The following is a 13401-nucleotide window of genomic DNA, read 5'->3' on the forward strand; positions in this document are numbered from 1 at the left end:
ACTGGGGTCTGGCTTTTTTTCATCTTGCTGAAAGAGTGTCTGAATTCATAAGCTCCCTCCCTATCTCCCTGATTTCTTCGTAGAAAAGAGACAAGCTAACGTCCTTATCAGAGGCCCCAGGAAATGGGTGTAAGAGGCATAATTAGGGAATAAGTGTTAGTGTGGAAAACAGGTCTGTCGTTTCCAGTTCTCTCTTGCATTTGTAGCTAGCTCACATGATTTATGCTAGCAAAAATCTTCAACTACCCAAAATATGAACTTCAGAGGCATTGTACAATAAGGGAATTGATCTCATTTCCCTGATTTTTCATCATGGACCTCTAGCCCTTAAACAAAGGAAATAGTTCCTGATTTGAACATCTCTGAGAATGGTGGTATCGCTGAAGATAAAATAAGAACCTACTGGGATTTTGTTCTTGAAACACACACCTTGGTTTTCTCCAGCAGTAGTGGTAATCTGGCATCTGTAGTTACCACCTATGAACACATGACCTGGCATGCTGAGCTGTCTGTCCTCTGATGGTCAGCATTATTCTGGAAACTCATCATTCACTACTCATCAAGGTTTGCAAGCAAGTTTAATTATTAGCTTCAACAAAAGACAATTTTACAAAAAAAAAAAAAAAAAAAATACAATATGCTCCAAAGTCAATGATAATTAAAAGTGTAGAAAATCTTCATGGCTCATCTCCTCATTGACATGACTTGATAGTTGTTTTCATTTGTTCCTAAAAACCAATGCTATGGAAACATCTCCTGAAGCTCCTAAAACACACCACTTTTTCATTCATGTTGATCTAGTTAAGGTTGTATATTTTTTCTGTTTAGAAAGATGACTTTTCCCCTAATCTACTAAAACCTCAGGTCAGAGCTTCTACCCAAGGATAGTAGAGAATCTTTTTTGTCTTAAGTATTTTATCACCGTCTTGTCCCAAAAGTGATATATTTAGAGTTCTAAAATGTTGATCAACATCATAACCCTTGACATTCTCATCTTCATGATTAAAATTAGTCAATTCTTAGAGGATAAATTTCATACTCATTATGCAGAAGCTCACTTCTTTATTTGATTTAGCAATTTCATTTATGATGGTGGTAATTCTAAGTCTGATCTTGTGCTTCTATTTTCTTCCCTGCCTCCAATTTTTTTTAAATGTACGCCTCCCAATTTTTTTTTAGTAGGTCTGCATTTTTTGCTCCAAGATTTTTTGGGACTAACTGAAATTAAATTAATAAAGGACTAGAAATGTGCTTCATCCTGAATATATAGTGAGGTTCTTACAAGAACTGATCAGAAGCATATTAGTTTTGCAGCCACCAGTAATTGTTTAATAAACTGTTGTAGGAAGTTCTCTCCTTTCGGTAGTCCTTCCATTTTATCTCTTTCCCTGAGTCTGGCTCTCAATAAAAATCACCATCAAGTTATGGTTAGGAAAAATAGTAGAGTAAAACAGACATTTTTACCTCATGTACATATATGACTGCATGATCTATGTGATCCTATGATATGTACAATCAGAAAAGTGAGAAATTATACTCCATTTATATATGATTTATTCAAATGTATAAATGCATTCTACTGTCATATACAACTAATTACAACAAATTTTAAAAAGTTTTAAAAACAGAAATAAAACAAAAGGGGAAAAGAAAAAAAAAGAGGAAGAATAGAAAATCAAACCTGTCCTTTTGTGAAGGTTCCCTTGTTGGTTAAGAAATGTCAATGGATAATGACACAAGATTATAACACCCCTTAGGGTTTTGCTTGTTTTCTTTTAGGTAAAGGATAAATGCACATTCTTTATTTATTTCCTCTAAGAATATACATTTGATATGGTCAATAAACCTTTAGAATTGCTGTGTATTTTTAAAAGTTTCTGCAATTGAAATGTGTCATTGATACATTTGATGTTCCACACTACCTGATGTGTATCACCGTATATATGACACACAAGGACATTTATGTTCTTTTTTATTTATATACCCTAACTACCCTAAGAACAAAATTAATTTCTTGTTTTGAGAGGGAAAGTTTATAATTAAAACCCTCTGATATATCAACTTTTCCCAATGATTTTAAATCAAGTTATTTATGTTCTTACATAGGAAGTCTCCATGTCTGCTACTTGTAAGTATTGACTGAATTAAGCCATTTTTCATTCATGGACAATCTTTCCTTCATTCATGTAGTCTTAAAGCTTTAGAGCAAGGACAAAGTAAACTTGGTTTAACTTAATTCAAGCTTCTTGTTGTATAATTGAGAAAACTGAGAGGTGGGAAGAGAAATGACTTTTTAATAAAGTCTTCACTAGTCAGTTATACCTCCTAAAAAAGGATGTAAGGTATTTGACAGATGTAAGACAAAAGAATAGGAACTAGAATAAGACCTATACAGTAACTGAATTTGGCTATACATGTAGTTCTGCATATCCCAGCTGGTAGAACCTGAATTCTTCCCAAAGTGAAAGATGCCTCTGAGATAAATTGTATCAATTACTTAAGTAAAAGCATAGAGTTCCTACAGGGGACTGAAGTCCAGGCTTTCATCCACTATACTCTTTTTAAAATTTTTTAAAAATTTATTTTAATGTGTTGTATAGAACAGTAGAATGCATTTATACATTTTGATAGATCATACATAAATGGAGTACAATCTCTCATTTTTTTCTGATTATACATATTGTAGGATCACATCAGCCATGCAGGCATACATGTACATGAGGTAATAATGTCTATTTCACTCTACTATCCTTCCTACTCCATACCCCCTCCCCTCCCTTCACTACCTTCTACCTAATATAAAGTAACTCCCACTACCCTTTTAATTGGAAAGCAAGACACTTCCTACCAGCTTGACTCTGTGCTTGCCAAATCAGTTTTAATTGCATATGAGGATTATTTAAAATGAAACGCCCCTCCCATTTCTTACAATTTCTCTTTCTTCAGAAATGATTGCTGTTACTCACAGTCCCTTATGACATTCTTGCCCATCTTGTTGCCACTCTTTACACACCCGTGTCTCGCTGCCTCAATCTGAGTCTGAACTCTGAGGGCAGGAATAACTTTACACCTGCTAGTCTTCCATGGCCATGCTGGAGCATCTGTGAATAGTAATGGTCAAAAATTGCTGAAAGAAGAATGAAGAGAGAATAGAAAGATTCTTCTGTACTCTTTCTGTCTGTGGACCACTTGACTAAGATGGCGGCCATGCAATTGTGTTTGGTCTATGATGTTTCATGTCTTTAAAGACCTGAGCATAGGATAAAGACTTACTTCAAATGTCAAAACACAAGGAGAAAATACCTGATTTATTTTCAAGGATAACTTCTGTTGAAGTATTTGTTTTGTTCCAAAGTTGTGAAACAAAACAATTAAACATCTGAACATCTGAACTTTATTTCCTATCAGGTACTATTCTAAATGATAAAGCAGAAACTCATTTAATGGTTAAATTTAAGGCTTCATCAAATGCCTTCATTTGATCTGCTGCAAAACTGTCCAAAATTTAACATAACATTTTTGCCATCTTAAATCAATCTCTCTCTCTTTTTCCCTCTCTTGCTTTCTTTCTGATGTTTTCAACTATTCTCCACACATGTAAACAGAAGTTTACATACTATTACCTGCACCATTTGTTTACAGGACATTGCCAATATTTAAACACTGTTGAGTGTGTTCTGGTAAGAAAACTTGGCAACTCTATCTATGACTATGGTGGCCCATTCACAATAACAGTTTAATACCTAGACTCCCTTCTATACATGACAATCAAGTTGGCATCCCATTGAAATGAATGGCAGTATTTCTGTTCCACTAGAACTTGGTAAGAAACTAAAGGTTCACAACAGGAAATATGTTCCAAAGATAAATTTCCATTGCATGGATTGACCCATACCATTACATTAATTCAAAACAATATAATGATCTAAACCCAGTAAAAGACTATAAGTAACATTCCAGTTTCCAATGGCAAATAAATACCTCTTCAAAGCTCTTGTAGGTATATGTGCTTAGTACCTATCAGCTAGGATCCTACAGGTTATTATCTTGGCAAATTAAAAAAATGTAAATAGTCATAATACCATAGAGCAAATACCTGAAGAATAAAATTAAATACTCTCATTAAATTTTTTAGGGTTACACATATACATATAAACATATATATATATATATATATATATATATGATGTATTCACACACATACATATATATATTTATATTAGCTGTCATTTGTCACAATAATGCTACAGAACAAATCACAAACTTGTTGATTCAACATGTTTGCAGGCTGACAGACTCAATTGATCAAGACTGCACTAGGCTAGGGATTTCTTCTGATCTCCACTGGGCTCTCAGGGTGTCTCTCTTCCAGATGACTTTGATCTTCCTCCTGGGACCTGTAGGCTGGCTAGGCATGTTCTTTTCATGAGGATGGCAGAAGGGAAAATGCAAGCAAATCCAATCATGCAAGTACTTTGCAAGACTGTATTTCTGTCATAATCGCTACCAGTTCCATTGGCCATCTCAAGAGTGAAAACAGCATACATTCCACAATAAGAGAGCACCACATGCAGGGGGAAGAGTATATGTACAGAGAGGCATCAGGAACTGAGACCAAGGAGCCAAGGGAGTACACATATATATGTTTATGTACAGGCGTCACCTCATTTCCTTCTACAGTTCATATCTGTACACCGAAGATGACTCGAAAGCCCTCTCTTCTTTCCCAATAACAAATATATTAGCTTCCAGTATGAGAATACCATCATGTCAGAGATTGTTACCAAGTACTGGACACTGTACAGAGGATTTTCCGCTCATTGCCTAATATCATTTTTACAACTTAGAAGTCATAGTTTTCACAACATTGACATGTAAGTAATATTAGTCTCATTTTAAAGATCAGAGACTGAGGGCTGGGGATATAGCTCAGTTGGTAGAGTGTTTGCCTCGCAAGCACAAGGCCCTGGGTTCAATCCCCAGTACCGCGCAAAAAAAAAAAAAAAAAAAAAGATCAGAGACTGAGGCTCAACCAGGTAGCTCAGCCAGTGTATGGAAAAGCGTGACTTCAAACTCATATGCATATGATTCTGCAGCATGTGCTTTTATTTATTTATGTATGTCTGTTACCTTTTATTATATTGAAGCTTTCTACCACTGGCCTTGTCCCACTTCTCAACTCCACCAATCACTTTCTGCCCATTCATCTCTAAACTTTTTTCACATTATAGTGCATCCTTTGTCTAAAATACCATATTCTCTTTTCCTTCTACCCTCTGGACATCCAAATTCTCTCCATGCTAAAAGACTTGTTCCAAATCCTATCCCCTGTTTTCCCTGTGGATAAAAGCTTTCTGACTTCCATTCTCCCAGAGCTGCAATCTGTACCTGTCCTCCAGAGTGTCTGTCACCATATTCTCACATAGAGTTAATGAAATCTGCCAGTTAACAAGCTGAGGAAAGGGGACAAATCTTTATAGTCCTTCCAAATACCTATCTTAGGCTCAGTAATTTTTTTTTAAATAAATGAATTAATAAACATCAATTCCCTCCTTCCAAATTTGGGCAGAACACCAAACAAATCACAGAGAAGACACCTGTACTCAGAAGGTATTTTCATCTTGCACACAAAATCCTTTGGGAATTAGAAGTCAATTGTTAAAAAGTTCCTTTGAAGAAGACACTTCTTATATATAATGGATGGTTTATAACCAAGGGGATGAGAAAAAGGGAGATGAGTAGAGGTAAAGGGGGGTTAAATAAAAATCAGGTCAGAGTCTACAGTGGGAGAAGGACATGAAAAGAGGAGGAGGACAAATAGCCATGGACTGAATGTTTGTGGCCCTCCAGAGTCATATGTGGAATTCTAATGTGATGGTATCAGGAGGTGGGGTTTTGGGGAGGAAGTTAAGTCTTGAAGGTGGAGCTATTGTGAATAGGATTAGTGCTCTTATAAAAGGGTCTCCAAAGAGATCCTTCACTCATTTTGTCATGTGAGGACCACCAGGAGAAGAAAGCAGCCTACACCTGGAAGAGAGCCCTCACCAGAACCTGGCCATGCTAGCATCCAATATTGGACTTCCAGCTCTAGAAATATGAGAAAGAAAAAATGTCTGTTGATTATAAGCACCCCAACTGATGGTATTTCCAATAGCTGCCTAAACTGATAAGCACACAATTCTAGGCAGGAGGGTAAGGAGTGGGAGAGATGAAGAAGGAAAAAAAGCAAGCAGATAGTCAGTAGAAAAACCAGAAGACAGATAAACAGTCAGAGCAATATGGAACTAGGGTGTTGAAACTAAGTCATTTGGAGTCACTCCAAAGAAGGCAAAAGCAAACAATCTTATTATTTCAGGGTGTGGGTGGGTTTCCTCATAATACTAGAAATCATAGAGATGTGATTATGATCATGATTGCAGTAAAAAAATGTGCCCCAATTCGCAACAGTACGTTTGCCTAAATGTAAATGGTTTTTGTTTAATACATTCTATTCTTCAAACACATTTTTTTTCTTACCCACCCAACAGATAGAAGAAAGAACAACATTTAACAATCATTTGGCTATTAAACTCCACAAGGCATCTCATCTTTTCCAAGTCTCCTTGCAAGTGTCAGAAAGAATGCTCAATTTAAAAGATCATCACTGTACAGAAGCTAATCTGAAGTGTGCAGAGGCAGGATGAGTCCAAGTAATCTCATATAAAATTTGCAGCATTTCGAGGATGGAGTGTCTTCTAGTTTCAGGTTGAAATTCCGCACTCTCCAAGAACAATAATCTTCCTTCCTTGGCTGTTTCGACCTTCATATACTTGTGGGCAGGAACATTTCCCTTGGAATCTTCCAGGATTTTCATAGTCTTCCTGAATGTGTCCTAAGGTGATCGTTGGGAGTTAAGATACCCAGAAGGCCAAAATGATGTGATTTATTTAATCAGCAAACCAGGACCCAAAGGCATTCCTCTAACTCTTGGAATTGTAGCCAAGCCATGGCCTCCCCTACTTTAACAAGGTGCCAAATATGGAAATGGTATTCCAGGTGAGGACTCACCAGGATCCCCAGCAGTGAAAATGTTCTTTTTTTTTCATGTGTGAAATGAAGATTTTCCTCCTGCTGTTGAAATCAAACCAAACTCTTTAAATATCATGTTATAAACTTCTACAAAATTTGCCTTCTGTCATATTCCTCTAGGTCTTTTCTGGCCTTGCTAATCTCCAGGTTCTGAAGTCCTATGGAATATCTGCATTTCTCATTAATTTCCAGAGATGTATTTTTCTTTTCTCTAAGTGGAATCTTGGCATCCCAAGCTCAGTCTAGATTTCTAACCTACAGACCTTATGTACATTACTGCGGTCTTGGAGGACATTCTTCTTCGCCTGGTTTCTTCACTCTCAGGTAATGAACTTGGTCAAACAACGCAGGGTGAAGTCGAGCTCAAACAGCAGTGCATATCCTTCCTTACTCACTGGCTTGGCTTCCCACTGCCCATCATATCTTGAGTCATTTATAGATGGACCAGCCTTTCCCTGAAAGCTTACCTCAATGGCAATCCCTTGAAGCACGCATGCTACTGTGGTCTGGTTTGTGAATTGAGGCATACCAGAAGCAATGCATCCGCTGGAGGGACTCAGCTCAGCTATTTCATTCAGGTACCATAGGATACAAAATTCAACCAATCAGAGTTGGAAAGCCCCTGTTAACATTCTTTTCACAACTTCAACCTAGAAGAAAATGCTTCTCCAGCCCTTCATGAGCCCATAGGACATTCTACTCTTCTGGATATAGAAATTTCAATGAATTGGCAAAATGCAATTTCCTAAGTGGGTCCATGAGCTTTTGAAAGAAGGGATAAATGCAAAAAAAGTTTACATGATCAAACAAGATGGGGGAAATTTCACACGGTATCTACTGCTTGGAGAATATGCATGAACATATTAACATTTCCAAGAAGGTAGGATATACAGAAAACCATTTTACTTAAATCAAAGTTTTCTAAACTTACTTACAAGGACTCATTTTAATTTCAAATGCACAGGACAAAGCTTACTAATAAATGAGTCTCTTGGTTTGTTTTCTTTTTGTATGCTTGCTCACTGGTGAGGATTTGGGGTTTTCATTTCAGGTTATTTCACTGTTCTGCCCTCTACATGATCTCCAACATGTTCTTCTGGTCTTCAGTTATGGAAAGCAGAAGAGCAGAAGCATCTTATCAGAAATTCAAAGGGTAGAATTTTATGGAAGATTGTATTGTCCCAGTGATTGTACCAATATAGTCCATCCAACACATTTTTTTACACTGTGACTTTCAAGGAGAGATGAGATCTCTGTTCCCATCCTTTAAATATGGGCAGCCTCTGAGACTGCTATAACTGATCAAACATTGCTGAAAAGCCAAGTCACAAAAAGCAACATAGTACTCACTTGGCATGAGCTCCCATGTGCCCAACTTATCCCTCAGCACACCAACTTCCATGTTGTAAGGAAGCTCAGACCACAAAGGAAGGATAGGCATAATTTTTCTGACCTACAGCATTAGCTTGGCCAACAGCAACAGCTAAAATCTAGTATCTACTGCCAGACATGTATTACTTTGGATGATTCCAGGGGCCTTCTCTTAAGCTATCCAATAATGAGTATAGCAGAGATGAGCTATTCCCAGGGAGCCCTGCCTCAATTATAGAATCATAAACAAAACAACTGCTGTCATCCCTTTAAGACACTTAGATTCTGGGTAACTTGTTATGCCGTAATACTAACTGGGAGAGTATTAGGGTGAGGGACATGGGTCAACATGATTTAGCTTACTTTTAAGGATGCATTTTGATGGGGACAATTACAATAAAAATAAATGACTCCTAACAAGAGAACGATTCTTTTCCAGTGCTTGAAGTGCCCACAAAATTCACCTGGAATTCTGGTTTCCTTTTTGCTTATCAAGAAAAGCCATTCAATCATTTATCACATTTCCTCTTGGCACAGTATTTACTCAGTAGTTCCACTAATTCCAGAAGGATCGTGGGCTGGACCTCTAGCATTTCCCAGGGCTGGCTGCTTGTCTTCTTCAAAATTAGCTGAGCTAGCATCTCCCAAGGTGTTTTCTATCTCTCCCCTTCAGAGCATTCATCCTTATTTAAATTATTTCACTAATTTGATTACTTGTGCATTGCTTGTCTCTTCCTAGTAGAATGCAGTTGTCTTTCTTATTCAGTTATTTTTTCCACACAATGCTCAGCTAGTATTTGTTGAGTGAATAGATAATAATGAAGGGTAACCGGAAGGTCCCCATGCTCACAGGTGGAAAACTGGCTTCTGGCAATGCCTTGTAGACATATATGTATAGAAATAGGGCCTCTGAGCTCTATAACTTAACTGCAGTCCGGGTGGTAGATAACTTCTGAGAGTCCCCCTCTACCACCCACTTATGGTTCAAGCTCTTGAGGATATCCTGTGGCCCGAAGTTCAACTTTAGCAAATCCTTATACTACGTAAGCTGAATTTTTTTTTCACCACAGAAGTTGCATTCAATCATGTTAAGATCTAGGTTATAGTTTCATCTGATAAAACCATTTGTTTTGGGAACGTTTGGTCCTGGCAGACACACCTTTGTTCTCAGTCTAGTCTATCTGTTCCAGACACTGCCCAAAGATACAGAGTGGGGTAAACAGGACTGGACTCTTTTGGTGCTTGTAACTCCTTTCCCCAGTAAAGGCCCTGAAGCACAACTGCAATATAACTCACTGTCCAAACTAGGACACTTTTGAGAGGAAAACAGGGTGCCATTAATAACAATATCCAGAAAACAGGCCAAAATCAAAACTGTCCCAGACAACCCAGAATGTTTGTTCATTTTTTTATTTTCTCAAGCTCAGAGATTGTCAAGGAAACAAAGAGTTATATGCTCCCCCCACACATACCTTAATTAACTTTTCAGCATTGGTAAAATGAAGAGCCAATGATATTTTGATGCCTGACATGCACTTTATGAGCAGCAAGGTTTTGATCCTGTTTTCTTTCCTATTTCTTTTTTTAATGTCTTTTTGATACAACTAACAATATTCAAGGATTGAACATGAAAAAAATTTCCCTAGAAATAGTGTAACTAAAGAGAAATCAGTGATGGGATTATGCATACAGAAGTGGGCAGGTTTTTTCCTATATGTGCATTTAATTAATATATTTAGTAATAAGCTTTTTTTTTGAGTATTTTTAGATCTCCAGAAAAATTGAGCCACAAGGACAGAGTCCCCATTTACCTCCGCTACTCCCCAGCGTTGCCCTTCCACTCTATTTGGGTCCATTTGTTATAATTGATCAAGCAATGTTGATAGATTATTATTAATTACAGTTCATAGGCAGTATTAGATTTCACTCTGGGCTGTACATTTTATAGATTTTAACCAATGCACAATGACTTTTATCCAAGACTGCAGTATCACTGCCTTAACATTCCTCTGTGTTCCACCTAGTTATTCCTCCCTGCCTTCTCCCTGCCTCTAGTAACCACTGATCTTTTTCCTTCCAACTAAATTTTGTCTTCCGGCTGAGTCACATACTTGTAATCATAGAGTATGTGGCCTTTAGGGACTGGCTTCTTTCACTTAACAATCTGCATTGAAAATTTTTCAATGTCTTCTCATGGCTCAGCAGCTCTTTTTTTTTTTTTTTTTTTTTTTTTTTTTTATCTCTGAGTCATATTCTGTTGTATGGGTGGCCACAGTTTTATTTATCCACTCACCTATTCAATGACATTGTAGTCACCACTGACTTTAGGCAATTGTATACAAAGCTGCCACCAGTATCCACATACAGGTTTTCTATGGATATAAGATTTTAACTAATTTAAGTGAACACAAGGAGTACAACTGCTAGACCATAGGTTATAAATAGGTTTGACTTTGTAAGAAACTGCTGAACTGTCTTTCCAAAATAGCTGTACCATTTTGCAATCACACTAGCAATGAATGAGGATTTCTGTTTCTCTACAAGCTGTGAATAGTTTTAGAGAAACCAGTAAAAGATATTGAGGAGCTGGGCGCAATGGTGCATGCCTGTAATCCCAGCAACTCAGGAAGCTGAGGCAAGAGGATCATGCATTCAAAGCCAGCCTCAGCAACTTAAAGAGGCACTTAGCAACTCAGCAAGACCCTGTCTCTAAATCTCTAAATAGTTTTATATATATATATATATATATATATATACTCTGAGACTAGCAACAGCTGACAGTCTTTAACACTCCTGGACCTGATGAGCAAAAGAAGGAAGACAAGACTGGCAGAGCCCAGGGAGAATGGAACTCCTGCAGCAGGTGCCAACCAGCAGGAGTTGTAATTCTGGATGCCTATAGTCAATGCCAGGAAACATGTACCAAGGTCAGGTGGGGCCAGGGAAATATATACCCTGATCTTGCTCTCCTCCTGCTCTCTGTTCCCCTGCCGGTCCCCACACCCCACCCCTCATTAACTGAACCACATAGAAGTTAAAGAACAAAAGAATCCATGCTTGTTCAGGAAGAGTCAGCTCCTGGGGACACAGATCAGAGAAGTGAAGGGCTGCCAATGGATCTTCAGGATGGGGGAGAAGGTAGAGACAGGAGCGGTATACAAAGGCATTGCAAAATGATGGTCAATATATTGATAAGCAATAACATGGATCCAATTTTAAGAGCACATTTGTTTGTTTCATTAAAATGCTATATCACTATTTCTCAGTAGAGTGTTATTGAGTCATTCAAAAGAACTTTGGGGATAAGAACCTCAGCCTGATTCATCAGTTATAGTACATAATAATACTACTTTTGTTTAATTATTTCCAGATGAAACTCTGCTGGAACCCAAAGTCCATTTTCTGAATCTACACCACAGTTTTATGATTATCAGTTCTGCTGTTTATTTCTTGTCAGCTTCTCTTGTCTTAAAACTCCCTTTGGTATATTCAAATAAAGAGTTTTCCTGTAAAAGTGAAAAACAAAATGAAAACAACATTCACTGTCTTTGGATGTTTGAAAGGGTCTTCCAGGGAACAGGGCAGGGTGGGGGAAGGGGACACCTTCCTGTGCTTCTTTTCAACCTTAGCACATTTGTATGTTTTGGGTTGGATAATTACATGATATTTGGAATTGTCTCAGGCATTGAAGGATGCTTAGCACCATTCCTAGCCATTACCCACTAGATGCCAGTGCCCTCTTCCCTGGTTATGACAATCAAAAATGTCGCTGGACATTGAAAGTGCCCTCCAGATGCAACATCTCCACCAAAACCACCCCTATGCATGAGAACTACTGGCCTGGTGCAAGGGAGGTGCTAGCTTCTGCCTGTGTTGCTGCCATGGTGATCCAATTGTAACCTGCATCACTTGACATGGATATTCTTGCATTTTTTGGGAACCAAAAGATTTACAACATGGATCCCAATTTATTGTTACAAAATGCCACCTTCTGGAAAATGCTGCAGGAAGATGACCTTTGTGATTAAAATTATTTTCCAAGCTTTCCCTTTAACCCTCTCTCACAATTCTAGGCTTAAACCTAAATCTTCTTGGCAGATCTCAGCATCCCTGGCAGCCAGATGAGTTGGGTCACTAATAAGGGAATTGTAGAATTTCAAATGGCAGTTAGGATAAAAAATTGGGTGTTCTAGGATTTCTGTGATGCACAAAATTAGCCAAACACATAGAAGCACTACTTCATGCCTTCATCCAATCACAAGTAATAAAAATGCTAGTCTTTTATCCTATTTATCCTATTCTTCTGGTGGTCCTTATTTGCTATGTCCCTGTTTGCACCTAGAATAGAGAAGCTTTCCTCCTTTTTCGTCCTTGCTTTCCTTCAAGTGTTTGGGGGAAATGAGTCTTCAAATTGCCCAACCTCCTTCTGCATTGGAGATGGTTTCATTTATTTATTTATTTTACATCCTGCTTCATTCCAAAAAAGGTTTTGAGGAGAGTGAAGCCACTGGATGGCACGGGTCAGTGAGAAAGAAACTAGAAATGACATTCCCCAATTCAACACTATTTTCTGAAACAATGTCAAGCCCTTACAAGGATGGGAAAATAACGAAGTCACATACCGTGAAAGTCAAGGATTCTCTCTTAGGGAATAAGTGTCCTCAAGCTACTGTCCTCCCAGTACATGTGTGAGCTTAGCACTTTGGAATGTCAACAAAAAGGGTGATCAGGGGCAGAGGCCTATAAGAGGCTTCACGGCTCACTCATTGATCAACAAAGGGAAAGGAGACAATGTTGAAGGCCGTTTGGAAAGAATGTGCAGACTAACCACTTTAAATGACCATGCCAGAGAGATTTTTCTTCCCCAGATGTGAGATGAATTACAACCAAATCCTGAGCAAGCACATCTTCTGAATACAATAGCCTACAGTGATGGCAATGGAAATCTGTTCAATAAATGAT

Source organism: Sciurus vulgaris (genome assembly GCF_902686455.1).
Source record: "Sciurus vulgaris genome assembly, chromosome: 2".
Classification (NCBI taxonomy): domain Eukaryota; kingdom Metazoa; phylum Chordata; class Mammalia; order Rodentia; family Sciuridae; genus Sciurus; species Sciurus vulgaris.